Here is a 14495-nt window from a genome sequence, read left to right as displayed (position 1 = left end):
AACAGAAGAAAACGTCATGAATTTAGGGCAAAGTTTTGTTCAACCGCCATCAAAATCAACCCGAAGAGCGTCCAGTGAGCTTGGTATATCTAGAACTAGCATTAGAAGAATGTTACAAACACTAGGGCTGAAACCATATCGGCCTACTTTACTGCAAGGTTTGAATGAAGATGTTATGACAGGCGAATGGAATTGAATTATTGTGAGTTGTACGTAATAAGACATGAAGCTGACAATACATTTTATAAATCCATTTTGTGGAGCGATGAGGCAACATTCAAACTTAATGGTCGAGTGAAAAGACATAATGTCGTGTACTGGGATTCTGTATATCCACATTTATTCATACAGACTGAATTAAATGCCCCTGGAGTATGTGTGTGGCTGGAATCTTTGCTGGTGGACTTATCGGGCCATTCTTTTTTGAAAAAGTTGTTAATGCTGTTAATTACCATGATTTGTTGCATGAGGTAACAGTTGAATTAGAAAAGTGTCCTGCATTCGAACAACTACAACCTATTCGTGAAAAATAAATTTGGCAACAAGATGGTGAACCTCCTCACTACGGGAACAATGTGAGAGATTTCTTGAATGAGGCTTTTGCACGATGGATAGGAAGACGAGGTACAGCTGATTGGCCTGCGCGTTCACCCGATATCACCCCAATGGACTTTTCAATTTGGGGAATTGTAAAAGGCAAAGTTTATTCAGAGAAACCAAGGGATCTGCAACAATTAAGAGAACGTATTGAATCTTTATTTGAAGAATTATCTACCAAAGCAATCACTGACACCAAATGCGCATCTGTGCTTAAAAGATGTTATATGTGTATTGAAAATAATGGAGACACTCTGAACATTTACTTTAGGTATGTCTTTGTTATTTGGTATGACAATTAAAATTATAAACTTTTATATTTAACATATACTTTGTAATAAATTAATACTTACTATTACAATGCATTTTTGTCAAGTGATTTTTGGCCCACCCTGTATAATGTATAAATATATACAATATAGAATTATGAATTAGTCTTCTTATGCTTAGGTGTTATAGACATTCGTCCTAGTCTTGCCTGCACCAATCAAGGTCATGGATTAAGAATGAATTAGAAACTATTACATCTTCCTCAAAACTTACCGTTCTTAAAAGGCATTGATTTTCGATCATAAAAGTAAAGTATAAAAATAAAAGGTCTTCACTGGTCACCTTAGAGTAACTGATGTCGTATATAGCTTCTTCACGTATGAGTAGCTCCCTTTTAAAGAGCAGTTACTTCTAAAAGAAAAAAATTGCATGCTGATGCATCTTCAAAACTGTGGTTTACAGAGTGCTGGAAGGATGGATAGGAACCCTTCTTAGTACTTAGGGATAGACAACCCTAAATACTGGTTGGAGGGAGGCTAAATATGGGTGCTCCTACAGAACCGTTAATTCAAGTTAATATTTGCCCTGATACTCCACTGTTCAAGATTACACCTATTTGCTTTATACCTAGCAATTATGATAAGAATGTTATTAGTATATTTATTGCAGCCTCCTACAATACAATTTACAAGGTCTAATCGATTTAAGGCGTCCATTACATCGGAAGATCATTTACCCACACTAAGGTTGGTGGACTGATAGTTTGGTTGAAATCAAAATTGTGTTGGGTACTATTCAATTGGAAATAAAACCATGATGGATAATGTCACTTCTATCGCAGTTTTATCAGATAATGGGCAAGTTTATATAATGACATAAATCTGGATTCTCAGGTAGTGTGATCAAAAATTACTTGTAACCTACGGGAAAGAAGTAGATTCAGGGATTTCGTAGATAAATTAGAGCCTTATGTTAAAGATCAAAATGAATTTAAGTAGTTTAACCCCTGAGAGGTCCCGTCCTATCCACTTACGTAGCAGGTCCCCTGTATAGCTGCTATTTAACATTGTGATTTTGTACGTTATCTTTGTTTTTATGCTTCTAAATGCTTTTTTACACTTATTAAACGTATTGTATCTGTTTTTGGGTGAGTTTATACTTATTTTAGTGTAAATAAATAATAAGATTATTTTATAAACTTTTTAGAATAGTGCATTTTTTTAACTAATAAATATATTTGTAATCTAAATACCACATTTTACTTAGTAAAGTGCAATAGACAATAAATAAAGTTGATTTATTTACTAATGAAATATTTTTATCAAAGATTATAAATTAAGTTTAGAATATTTGGTAATAAATAACACATATAAATACAAATACAGAATACATAGTTATTCATTTTAAGCTGTTCCGCACCATTGTGACTCTAGTGAATGTGTTGGCAATATTTTCCTTGCAAGTACATCTTGAACAGGGTAAATATGTTTTTTCTGACAGGGTAGTAAAACAGTTGGGTGGTAAGATTGTGGAACAAAATTATCTGGATCCTCATCACTTTCACCAGACTTTTCAGTGTTCGTTTTGTGTGTCGAATGCATCAGATTCATTGTCACTACCATAACTGGGGGAACAATCTTCATCAACCTCTTCAATTCAACTAAGAATAATGCTCTCCGAATTATTGGTCATTTAAATAATAATAATAATAATATATGAACTAAATAAAATGAATACTCTATGATAGTGTTTGTTACAAAAACGCACACTAAAATAACTACATTGAACTAAACATTGCATTGTAACACGCTTGCACTGACACAAAACACTGACGGGATTGGTCAAATTCGTAAATGCCGTCTAATAACTGCGCCAACGCGGTCGGTCCCGTATCCAGGTGACAACTAACAAAACGCGCAGGGTGGGATTCCCCCTTCCACCACAGACACGGCTATGGATGAGTCCTACCGTGTTTAACGGAAAAAGTGTCATATAGTCAGTAAGGCACTTGTGAAGTATCAGAAGGATTTATCAATCAATAACGAATTTTTCATCAGACCTACTATGTATAGGTGCCATCTAACAAGGGACCTCTAACGGGTTAAAGGCTAAAGTTATTAAGTGGATGGATAGACCTGTTCAGGGAAACACGAGTTATGAAACAATTTATAATACTCAAAGAAAAGGAATAACTAATAGAAAGGATGAAATGATCCAGAAGGAAGGAAAGAGAAATACCCAAGATAAGCGTAAGGTAAAAACCGAAAGACCGTTGTAGCAGATGGGTTAATTGAAGAGTCATATAAAGATGTGAAGCTAGAGGCTATTTATTTAACAGTTGGTGATTTGATGCCGAGGTAACTCAAAAGCTTTGGATTTTGAGAATAAATTGGCACATGGAATTAAATTATCCAGTTAGTAAGAAATCGAGGCAACGTAATAATAACTATGTCATATAAACAATGATATTAAGAATTCGAAAGTCTGAATACAAAAGGACATCTAGGATCTAGGAATAAGATTCAAAGCAGATAAGAAGTCTCGAAAGTGTACGTCAACAGTGAGAAAAATTCTAAATTAAAGTCTCAATATTGTTGTGTAAGTTGAATAGAAAGTATGTGTGTGTGTGATCTAGGGTTCCATGAGCAGATCAGGATGAGACCTACTTGGATATTGTATATATGCACTAGAAAAACAAGATTTTTAAATGTACACAATGTTTTTTTCCTTTTATCTTTGTTTAATCTATTTTTACGTCAAGTATAAAACTGTATCAGATTTAAATGTAATAATGGTTCACCAAAGTCCAAATATATCGTTAAGAATAATCTAATATAATAGATAATGAGTAATAATTCTAGGAAAATATTTTTTATTCACTAAATAAAATGGCTGTTTTCATAAAGTCAGTTAATCAGGGTAACACCAAAGGATGTTTTATTGTCACTCTACGTCACTTCCCTCAAGAAATGTGGTCGTGAAAAATCATAAAACTTCAAATTTATTACACCTATATGATAGAACGTGGTATATGTCTCCAGTGTAAAATTAAGTTACTACTTTAAGTAATAAAATAGAAGAAAAACTGTTTCAAACAAATTATAATTACTTGGTAAACGATTGTGTACATAATATTAATAGTTCATTGAACTTCTACATTATGAAACGACGTGAGAATAATTTAATCTGCAATAATTAATAACATTATATTTTCATTACATATAACGTTTTCTGCTTGAATCGGAGCCAAGAAGGGTTTAATGGATGGGCGTTAGGTTTCACCAAAACGTGGCAAGAGAAATACTTTTGAGAAACATGATCTTTACATAAATGATCATACATTTTTTATCCTCCAAAAAATAAAAACCTACTTGGTGTTTAAGAATGCAAAAAAGGTACAAAACAAAAATATTTGGAACTATTGTTTTATTTTAAATTTATATAACTTCTAATTGTATTCACAAGTTCGTTTCTTTCAAAATTGTAGTCTCAGTAATGAAGATATTTATAAATGATCCTCTATCCCACGATGGATACTTTAATACATTGTTTCACCCAATAAAAATGCCCTATTATTGATGAATGAAATTGATGACCCATCTACTCAAATAATGAATGAACCTCTTGAATGCGACTGCGGATTTATCAGTGAGTGGACTAGTAAGGTCGGTACAGCCAAATAAGAATATACTAGACCTATTAAAAACAAACGTAACAACTCTTGTTCTAGGTGAATTAGAAAATAATTTTCGCGTCATGCAATACAGCAATGTTCATAGTTTTGCCTCTAATATTGTGCATAACACACGTTAAAAACAGTATTGTTTTACAAATTTTTAGTTTTTTAACAACCAGCGCGTGTATATCAAACTAATGGGGTGATAAAAGTTTGCTAGTCTCCTGGAATTAGAAACTTCAAAAATTTATATTTAAGCAGTGCTCGATGAATTTGAATATATTTGTAATATTAATGTGTCGATCGCACAGAATGGCCATTTATACATACTATTTACCATTGTATTTAATCAAATAAATCATCATTGAAAAATAAATTAATGAGTTTATGTTTGTATTGAAATCAGTGTATGGATTACCGATCAAGAAATGTTAAAGAACATTTAGGTATTATAATTGGAATTTGTTTGTAGATATTTACCAATTATGCAATATTGGTAGAATGGATTGTTATGCTTGATGTTATGAAGAGAAACTAATTATGATGTTGACATAGCATTAAAAACCATATGATTTATTAGTTCCATTCTGAGTAAATGGCTTGACATTATTCATGGTTTGATTAGCCGACCCATAGTCATCAAATATTAATCAATCGACTCACTTCAAGCATATGAATTGTCAATAATTTATAGTATGAGCAGAATAATGGTTAGCTTTCAACTTTTTTATGACGTATGTAAATAGCAATAATTATACTTGCTAAACTTTTGCATTGTTAAAATTTATAAATTGGGGTTTTAAACTTGAAATAAAGGATACATACCATTTCCTGAAATATCTTGCATATATTTATTTAAAATACTGTAATCGAATAATAAATATTAGATATCCTGTTCCAATAAGGTTAAACAAACCTCATGGATATTAGTTTGACAGTCATATACCGGATCTTTTTTTGTAAATATTGTTTTGAAAATCTCATATTTAAAATAAACTAATTTACAATAATTCATTGCAAAAGATTTGGCAACAAAATTCTGAAATATATTTTCACATTCCCAGTCATCTTCTAAAAGCTGAACTTCACAAATATGACAATTTTAACAAGGTGTTTCATTAGTCAATAAGGTAAACATAATCAGCTGTATTATAGTGGTAACCGGTGGTTACTAGACGTGGAAACTAGACGGGTTACTATGTACATAAAATTTAAAACTGACCAAAACTAAACATTTATGGGCCAAAATTATCAACTTTATTAGATATTCTTAACCAAAAAGTGTTAAATTTATCAAGGTTAATTTTTAGGATTTTTGAACATATTTTAAATGTGTACAGAAAATAGGCTGGTTTCACGTTAAAACAAATTAATTTTTCCCTAAATAACTTGACAATTAACTACAAAGTTTAAGACCCTTCATTCAATCCTTTATAATTGTCCATGTTACTTTGGTATTTATACAATTATGCAGATGTGTTATAATAAGTAAAGCTATTTTTCATGATCATTTTTCTAGTAGGTATTTGACCTATTAGGTATATTTTGCTTACGAAATCATTGCATTGTTCTCATGGTCGCTCCTAAGTAAAATACATTCCGTTACTAATCATGAATCTAAAATAACTATTCTCCCTCGTACATATAAATAAATGCTTTACAATACGCGTTTTATAAATGAAAATTCAAAAAAAAACTTGAAAATTGGTACAGAAATTGGTTTTATAAATATCTTCGCTTAGTTAGTTGGCTAACTTGGAAACTTTCAAAAATCCAAAACTCAGTTATCTACTATATACTTCGATAAAAATATAATTTGAACTGTTATGTTTATTTTATTTAATAAACAATTTGTAGTTAACATTTTCTTGTATCTCAAACCGCTTCCGAGTTATCGATTTCATATAAAAGCCATGAAAATACATTAAAATAATTTCGTTATAGAAAAATATATCTCTTTCGACTAAGATTGATGCTGATAAATGTGTTGAAATATTTTGCATAAATGCAATATCCTTAACAATTAAGCAGAAAGAGAGTGATTATATTAAATAAGGTGATAACACAATAATATTTAATTACTTAATTTAATTACATAACATTTTTCTTATGAGATTAGCACGCTAGGCAATGAGGCAAACTTACTCTTAGTAAAACCAGATAAGACATTTCCAAATACTTTTTCTCATGCATTAACTTTTAGCCACCTAAAAGACTGCCTAGGTCATATGATTTTATGTATGCTAGAATATCATTGATAACGACCGTCTCTACGTTGAATAAAGTATAAAGATATAGGCGTTTGATTATAGTAAACTTTCCCACCACAATTATTTCATTGACCACCGTTTAGTCAATTTATTGGTAAATTATACTGCGAAATACAGGATGTACCACATGAGGTGTTGGAGCTTTTCTACGAATATGTTACGCGAATAAAACAATTTTAACGAAAATACTCCCCAAAAATCATTAATATGTTTAATAAAACCGTTACACCAGTTTGAATAATAATGCCAATCCTGTTTTTATTTTAATACTATTATATAAATATCTAATAATTGTGTCTGCCGTTGTGTGTGTGTGTGTGTGTGTGTGTGTGTGTGTGTGTGTGTGTGTGTGTGTGTGTGTGTGTGTGTGTGTGTGTGTGTGTGTTCTTGTGTGTGTTACTCTAACGCAAAAACTAAGAGGCAGATTGTAGTTACATTTTACGTGATACTTATTGTGTCCCTGATTAAAATGTATACCTATTTTTTTATTCCTCCAGGTTACATCTTACTGTTCTCTAAAGCTGAAAAACTCCCATATCATTCTCTAAATTTGCATTGCAACAAACAACTATTATTAATAAAAACAGCTCGGTAAATGCAATCAACTGTTCTGTGTGAACATTGTATTGTAGCAGCAAAACCATATGTTTAAATAATTTAACCAATATTTTCAAGTTTTTCAACATGTTATAGTTTTAAATACTTAGTGGAAGCATAAAAAATAATTACACTTCTTATTTCAATCGTTTCTGCAACCGCTATTGAGCAGAGAGTATAAAAATATCCAAATAAGGAAATTAAAAGTTTTAGGACAATTTACTCTTAGATGTAGGTTTTATCAGATACTCCGTATGCAGTGCGTCATCAGTACTGTAATTAAAGACAAAGTTACTATTTAACTTTTACTATGATTTTAGAGACTGTTTCTAAACCCATCTTAGTTGTCTTTTGACAAAAGTCGATTTCTCAGACCTGTGTGTGTATACTCGTAAATATTTTCGTGATCGTCAAAATCAACTGTAGCATAAAAATACTAAGACGGGAGAAAATTATAATTACCTAATATATATATATATATATATATATATATATATATATATATATATATATATATTACCTAATATATATATATATATATATTAGGTAATTATAATATATAATAATAATAATATAATATATATATATATACCGTATATATCGTATATATATATATATATATATATATATATACGGTATACAATTCACTATAACCATATACACGTTCAAAGCCTACAACATTTGTGCGAGGCCGCGAATAATCGATAGTACTGTAGCCTATATTATAAAAGTGAAAGTTTCTGATGATGTTTGGATGTCGCGATGTTTGATATTCAATCACGCGAAACCGAAATAGTTCACGAATTTGAACTACTTTTGGTATGTATAAGCATTACTTATGTATATAGGAACCAAACATAGGAATATTTTTTTTTTGAGATACCACTGACAAATACTTTTTCCAAAAATATGGCAATATTTCACGTAATCACAGACACGTAATGTTACATTATTTTGTATTTGCAAAAACAACAGCTACATTGTTTGATGCACACAGTAATAATAAATAGTATTGAATATACGAGGCATCAGTGGTGGATGCAAACTAATTACATAATTTATTTTGTACTTTGCGTTATGAAAGTATTATCAACTTGTAGGGTACTTGAATTTGCTCACATTGTGGAACAGTATATTTACAGTAGCTGAAGGAACAATAACAGAGGAACCTGGCATGAACATGATTCAAAGAAACAATCGCTTCGTGTCTAAAATGTTGGGAATCAAGCGAGCGGAGTAAAATCGTGCCACAGCAAATGCCCAAAGCAAGACACCAGACACAACACTTTTATGACAGACAAACGTCGAGAGGACATCGCATCCGTTTTAAACTAATTATTGTACTATACTCATCTTATAAATAAAAATGAATGTCGAAATGTGTTGGTAAGCGCTAATCTCCATAACGGCTGGACCAATTTGGTTAATTCTTTTTGTAAAATGTCCATTGAAATCCAAGGAAGGTTGTTATGAAGAAAAGGTAAAGAAAAGTTTCCTGGAATATTTTGGAATTCAGAAAAATTGTAGTTTTTACGTTTTGTAATTCAAATTAAACTGGCACTAAACAGCTGTTGACCTTTAGCTACAGTTTGACAATTGGCTGAAACATCTGTTTACATTTAAAATTGATTAATTATTAAGTAAACAGTGCTTGATCAATGTAGTGTAATGCAGATAGTAAATAAAAAATAATATATAAATTTTACTCCAGATTGCGCCAGTGACGAATTTAAATAATCTAATGCATTTTAAACACTATTTAAACAATGTTATGTTACAAAACTTAATGAACAAAGTTATAAATTAATGTTTTCACATAACTTTCACATAATGTTACTTTTAACTGGTGGGCTTCCTTTACATTGTGATATGGCATTTTAACAGTGGCGTATGGGAAAACAGAGAAATGAATAGTAACATGCCTGAACGATTCATTCTTTCCCTGGCTACAGTCTAAAAAACAAGTGTAACGCAAAACTTTAATAACGATTATTTCGGAATTTAGCATAACTTTATTAAGAATTTTCCTCTTATACCGAAAGTACATAAGAAGTAGGTAGGACTTCCCCCTAGGTCGTAATAGGCTTTTCAGTCCTACTTATGTGTGTATTTTCTTCATCAGGACAAAGCAAACTCAACTATGTCAACACGATTTTGACCAAAATAGATTTCCGAGAACTACTTACGTTTTACAATGTGTATAAGACTCCCATCATATTACACCATAATTGCTTTTAACTAAGTAATATAAGCACTTCGGTTCTAAAGATATTGCGTGCGAAGCCGCGGGTAACAGCTTGTTGGCTATATAAATATTGATACAGAGAATTTGGATTGGAAACGAAGACAATTTACTGTACTGTATCAGGTTTACAGATATTCGTTCTTTAAAAAAACGTATACCGAAATTACAAACAAGGGCAACGAGACCGGTAGGCCTACTGCTAAGAAGCCATAAATTTAATTTCTTTAAGCGTTTGTTTATATATCCAGGCAGGTTTATACACCCATCTCGAAAGCCGTTTGTCGTACAGCGAAGAAATTTAGCACGAACGGATCTCTATTGAAGAGTACAAAACAAAAAAATCCGGATGTTGGAATTTCTACCTCTTTTACCCGAAGTCAAATACAAACGTAAATGCAAGCTAAATTAAATATTGTACACTTTTCCAGACTTTTACTATGTATACACAAATTTTTTATCTATATTCATAACATTCAGAAAGCTATATTTTTTAGGACTTACCTATTAATTAAAGGGTGTATATATATAATGTATATTATATATATATATATATATATATAAATATATATACTCGTATATATATAAAATGTATATTTATATATATACATATATATATATATATATATATATATATATATTTGAACCAGAAGTGCTCCTACAAGCGCATACTGAAATATGAGTTACTCAAAATTTTGCTTAACCTATGATATATGAGTACGTCTAAAAATATAGGACTCCACATTATTAAATCATAAATGCTTCCTACGAAAAAAGCTTTGGAGTACAGTTTTGGGATTCTCAAATTGGTCTAAAATATTTCAAGTGTTACTGAAATTGTGGCTGGTATTCAATGAAATGCATAGTATTTTTGTATGTAAAGAATTGTTTTGCCGTAAATATCATGGCCACTTATCGAATAATCTTTGTTTGTTTGTTTTTTCTTTAGGAGAGGCCGATCTTCTAAAGCTTATCCTGTCTACCATCACAGGCCTCTTTCATGTGCGAACATCTTATCAACTGTAAACTAAAATTATTATTGATATGATCGATATTACCGATAAAAAGTGACATGGTCACAAACAGGATTTGAACCTGCGTTAAGTTTAAATCGGATCCAAAGTTCGACGTTTTAAACTGCTCGACCGACGATTCCCGGAAATAGGATAGGATTTTTACACTATCCTGAATTTCCATTCATCTGGTTTTTGAATTGTGATAAAATAAAGGTTTTATAAAATTCTTGTTTTTCAACAATATGATACTCAATATTTTTCTTAATTTAAATAATGTCCCAAAACGTCTATATTTGAGCAACTAACTATTTAAAGAGACTTAAAATTTCAAATATTATAAATAACTATGAAGGTTTAATTAGATGCAAGCAATATGTAACTTATGTTTGAATACCCAGGTTAATAGGCCTATTACATACCAAATGTTACGTATCATGTGGAATATCAGTATATTGTTTAGTAATTAATTGTACGCAGCTATTTTATTTTAAGCTATATATTTCATTTACAAAGTTACATAAACTGAATTATCATGTTGCCATGAACAAGTGCCCTTATAACTCGGAATTATGTGGCCGACATTTCCACCAACTTCCCAGAAGTATAGTTCCTCAGGGGAAAAAACTTTTTGCTGTTTAGGGTGGTCACCCCAAGATCACCTGATAACTTTACCTCGTTTTCAACGTTTCCTAAATAGGCCTTTAAAAAAGGACCTATTTTTATGCCTCCTCTTTTTTGTATGCCTGTCTTTTATCAACAATAAATTGTAAACTGTATATTTGTTCAGTTGTATAGACCCTAACTGCTCCTGTGTATAGTCTGACCACGAATTATTTTTACTGTATATCTGCACATACTAGTTTTTCTTCAAATTTATATTAACATTTTTCCTAAGGAAAAAAATGATCGCCAGTCACTTTAATTTATTTAGAAGTCAAAAGGGCAGGGTATCAAAAGTGTTAAAAATGTCAAAAGATATTTTTTCTAACATTTGTTTACCTTTAAACTATCCATAAGAAAAATGACAAAAATAATTATATTAATGCCAGAAAATAGATAGTAAGGTTTTGTATATAGTAAGCTAACGCTGATTAAATATTTATTTGCATATCTGACGATTAGGTTTATGTGTATAAATGTAAGAAAATGTGGTCTTAGTCATATATTATTTTTAGCACTTTTGACAACCTCCCACTAGTTCGACTGCCGTTTTTCTTATATAACTTTACTTTGTCGTTTTCAAGAAAGCATACTTTCTTTATGTTCCCATTTCCTGGTATTGAATTTCTAAACTGGACACGTCAAGACGAATCTTGCTATATTAGCTCAGAGGAAGCACGACATCTTCTATTACAACACGGCAATCTGTGCAGCCGTCATTTCCTTTAGATCTCATGACCGTATACTAGTATTGTGTTATACGATAGACTGTTTTGTTACATCCTTCTTAAAATTACTTTTTCCATTTTCTATCTCGAATATGTTACATGATTAGGATGATTACAAACTTTCATTCCGTCATTTTACAGTTGCTACCATGATTACCCATACGTTCATGATCAAATGTTTGAATTCTCTCATTAACTTTAATATTTACCTTTTTGACAGCCGTAAACAAAGAGGAATCTATGTGTAAAGGTTTATGTGTCTATAACCGTTCCGATAAGAGCTATCGCATGAACGGACTGACAGACGATGTTGGACGGTGCTTGGTCACAATGGTGTTAATTGTACTTATAAGACTAAAAATACTGCATTTCCTTCGATATAATAATATAAAAAACATAGCTTAACCAAGTTATGAGCTAAGTAAGTAACATTTTTGGGCTTATGAGTTTTTAAAATTGAATTTTTCGTCCCGGAAAACATGATAAATCATATAGCATGGTAAAATTACTAAAAGAGGATTAAAGCATTACTTTTACGTCCGTGAAAAGGGACTTATGTATGTTTATATTCACGAAAGCGTTTTATTTCTTTTTTGATTTGAGCATACCAACTTATATGTATATACGCGTATTATATAAGGAAATATTTTTACATGTTACAGTTTTGACCCATTAAAATAGGATAAAAGTTTTATTATGATAGCAATAATTCTTAGTATTTTAATGAAAAAATTAGTATCTTTTGCCAAAAAGCCAATCTTGATAACTATTGAGCATTGATTTCTTCTTGAAATAAGCGTAGAAGAAATGCTTAATCTGTTTGATATACTAAGACATTCTGAATGGACCAAAACTAAGCTCACGCTTTGAAACCAACAGGAAGACATCTGAACTTATAGCACACATTAGAGCTGAATCCATGGATATTTTTATAATAACAAGTTTTAGTGTGTAACATTCTTAAATAATTTTTTTTAAATTCTTTCTACTTAATAGTGTGAAAAACAATATATGAAAATAATTATGTTATAAAGTGAGTAAGTACTTCATATACGATATATATATATATATATATATATATATTTTATAAATATATATATATATATATATATATATATATATATATTAACAAGCGTCGACTTTTCTTTCATTTATTTCAAAACTATTAACATTAACTGATTGTTTTGTAAGCTTCAGTTAAGACAAAACGTGTTTTTATTATCTAGAAAAATCTTTAAACTGAACATATATGTTTTCATCATTTTTACCACAAATTAGTATTTTTTTACATAAGTAACTGGAAAATACGCAAAACTGTGGCTTTTGTTTGACCTATAGATAATAACAAGCTTTGTACGTAGGCGGTGAACGAAGCGAAACATATGGTTATAGGAACTTCATTCATAACCTCTAAAATCAGCAACCTAATTAATATATTTTAGTTTGAAACAATTTCTTATAAACACTTTCTACAATATATTATGACAATCTGGGAATTTTCCCTTATAAATTATTAGAAACCCCAATGAGTATAAAAATAGCAAAGTCTAATTTCTATTGATCAGGTTACGTTAGCCACTTGTTAGTTTATTTTGATAATAATACCTATTATATAAAATATACGTCATACATAATCACTGTTGTACTCACCAACTTCGAATAGGTCTTTCTAGATTGCTTGATGATTATGGAAACCACTGGTTCACTTAAGTAACAAATGCCAGATATCCCTGCACAAATTTGAACGAAATATTGCATACGAACAAAGCGTGATCAGATGTCTTCATTTATTTTTAATCCATAAAATATTAGTGTAGTGTTATGTATAGGTTACCAACAAGTTTATTACAAAAGTTAATAAGTACACCTTTTATTCACATCTGGATTAGCAGATAGGTCCAGTATTATTTTTGTATTTCACATCGGTACTGTTTGAACTAGGTAACTTACTAATTTGGCTTTTGTTTTGTCTACTAAAAATCAAAAGTTTTAAGACGTGTTAAGAGTTTTTGTTAAGAACAGCACATTGTCTTTACTTATATCCTATTAGTCAGTCACTCAATCTCGGCACTCAACGTACGTTATCGGCGGCTGGACATCACACACGCCGCGTCCCAAAGGCGACTGAGCTGTCCCGGGCTGTCGGAGCTGGACCGAGTTTACCCGAATCCTCCCGAATCCGTCCGAGTCGCCACAGGTAGCACTCCGGTTGCAATCTTTTCCACCGTTTCCATATTGATTTACACTTAGGAACAAATTAATAAACATTTGCAGAGATGCACCTAATGATTGTCACCTCGTCTTGGCTTTTCTCGTTTCACCCTCCGCCTCTTTTCCGCTCGATCGCTCGCTGGAATTTCGTTACCGGCAAGTTTTCATCGAGTAATTGAAGGTTCTTTCTTGGAAGTTTGAATGGACTGACTTTTTATTCTACGGAAC

The 14495-nt window shown here is 31.1% G+C and overlaps 1 protein-coding gene across 1 annotated transcript in view; it reads right to left on the bottom strand.

Moving 5' to 3' along the window:
* LOC124354283 (dipeptidase 1-like) overlaps positions 1-14164 on the bottom strand; it is a 132723-nt gene extending 118559 nt beyond the window's left edge. Inside the window, exon 1 of the mRNA XM_046804621.1 lies at positions 13707-14164. The gene's annotated coding sequence lies outside the window, so the exon portion shown is untranslated. The remainder of the gene's footprint in view (positions 1-13706) is intronic.
* Between the last annotated feature and the right edge of the window lie 331 nt (positions 14165-14495).

The sequence above is a fragment of the Homalodisca vitripennis genome, chromosome 2 (genome assembly GCF_021130785.1).
Source record: "Homalodisca vitripennis isolate AUS2020 chromosome 2, UT_GWSS_2.1, whole genome shotgun sequence".
Taxonomy (NCBI): Eukaryota; Metazoa; Arthropoda; class Insecta; order Hemiptera; family Cicadellidae; genus Homalodisca; species Homalodisca vitripennis.
This window is presented reverse-complemented; position numbering and strand designations above follow the sequence as displayed.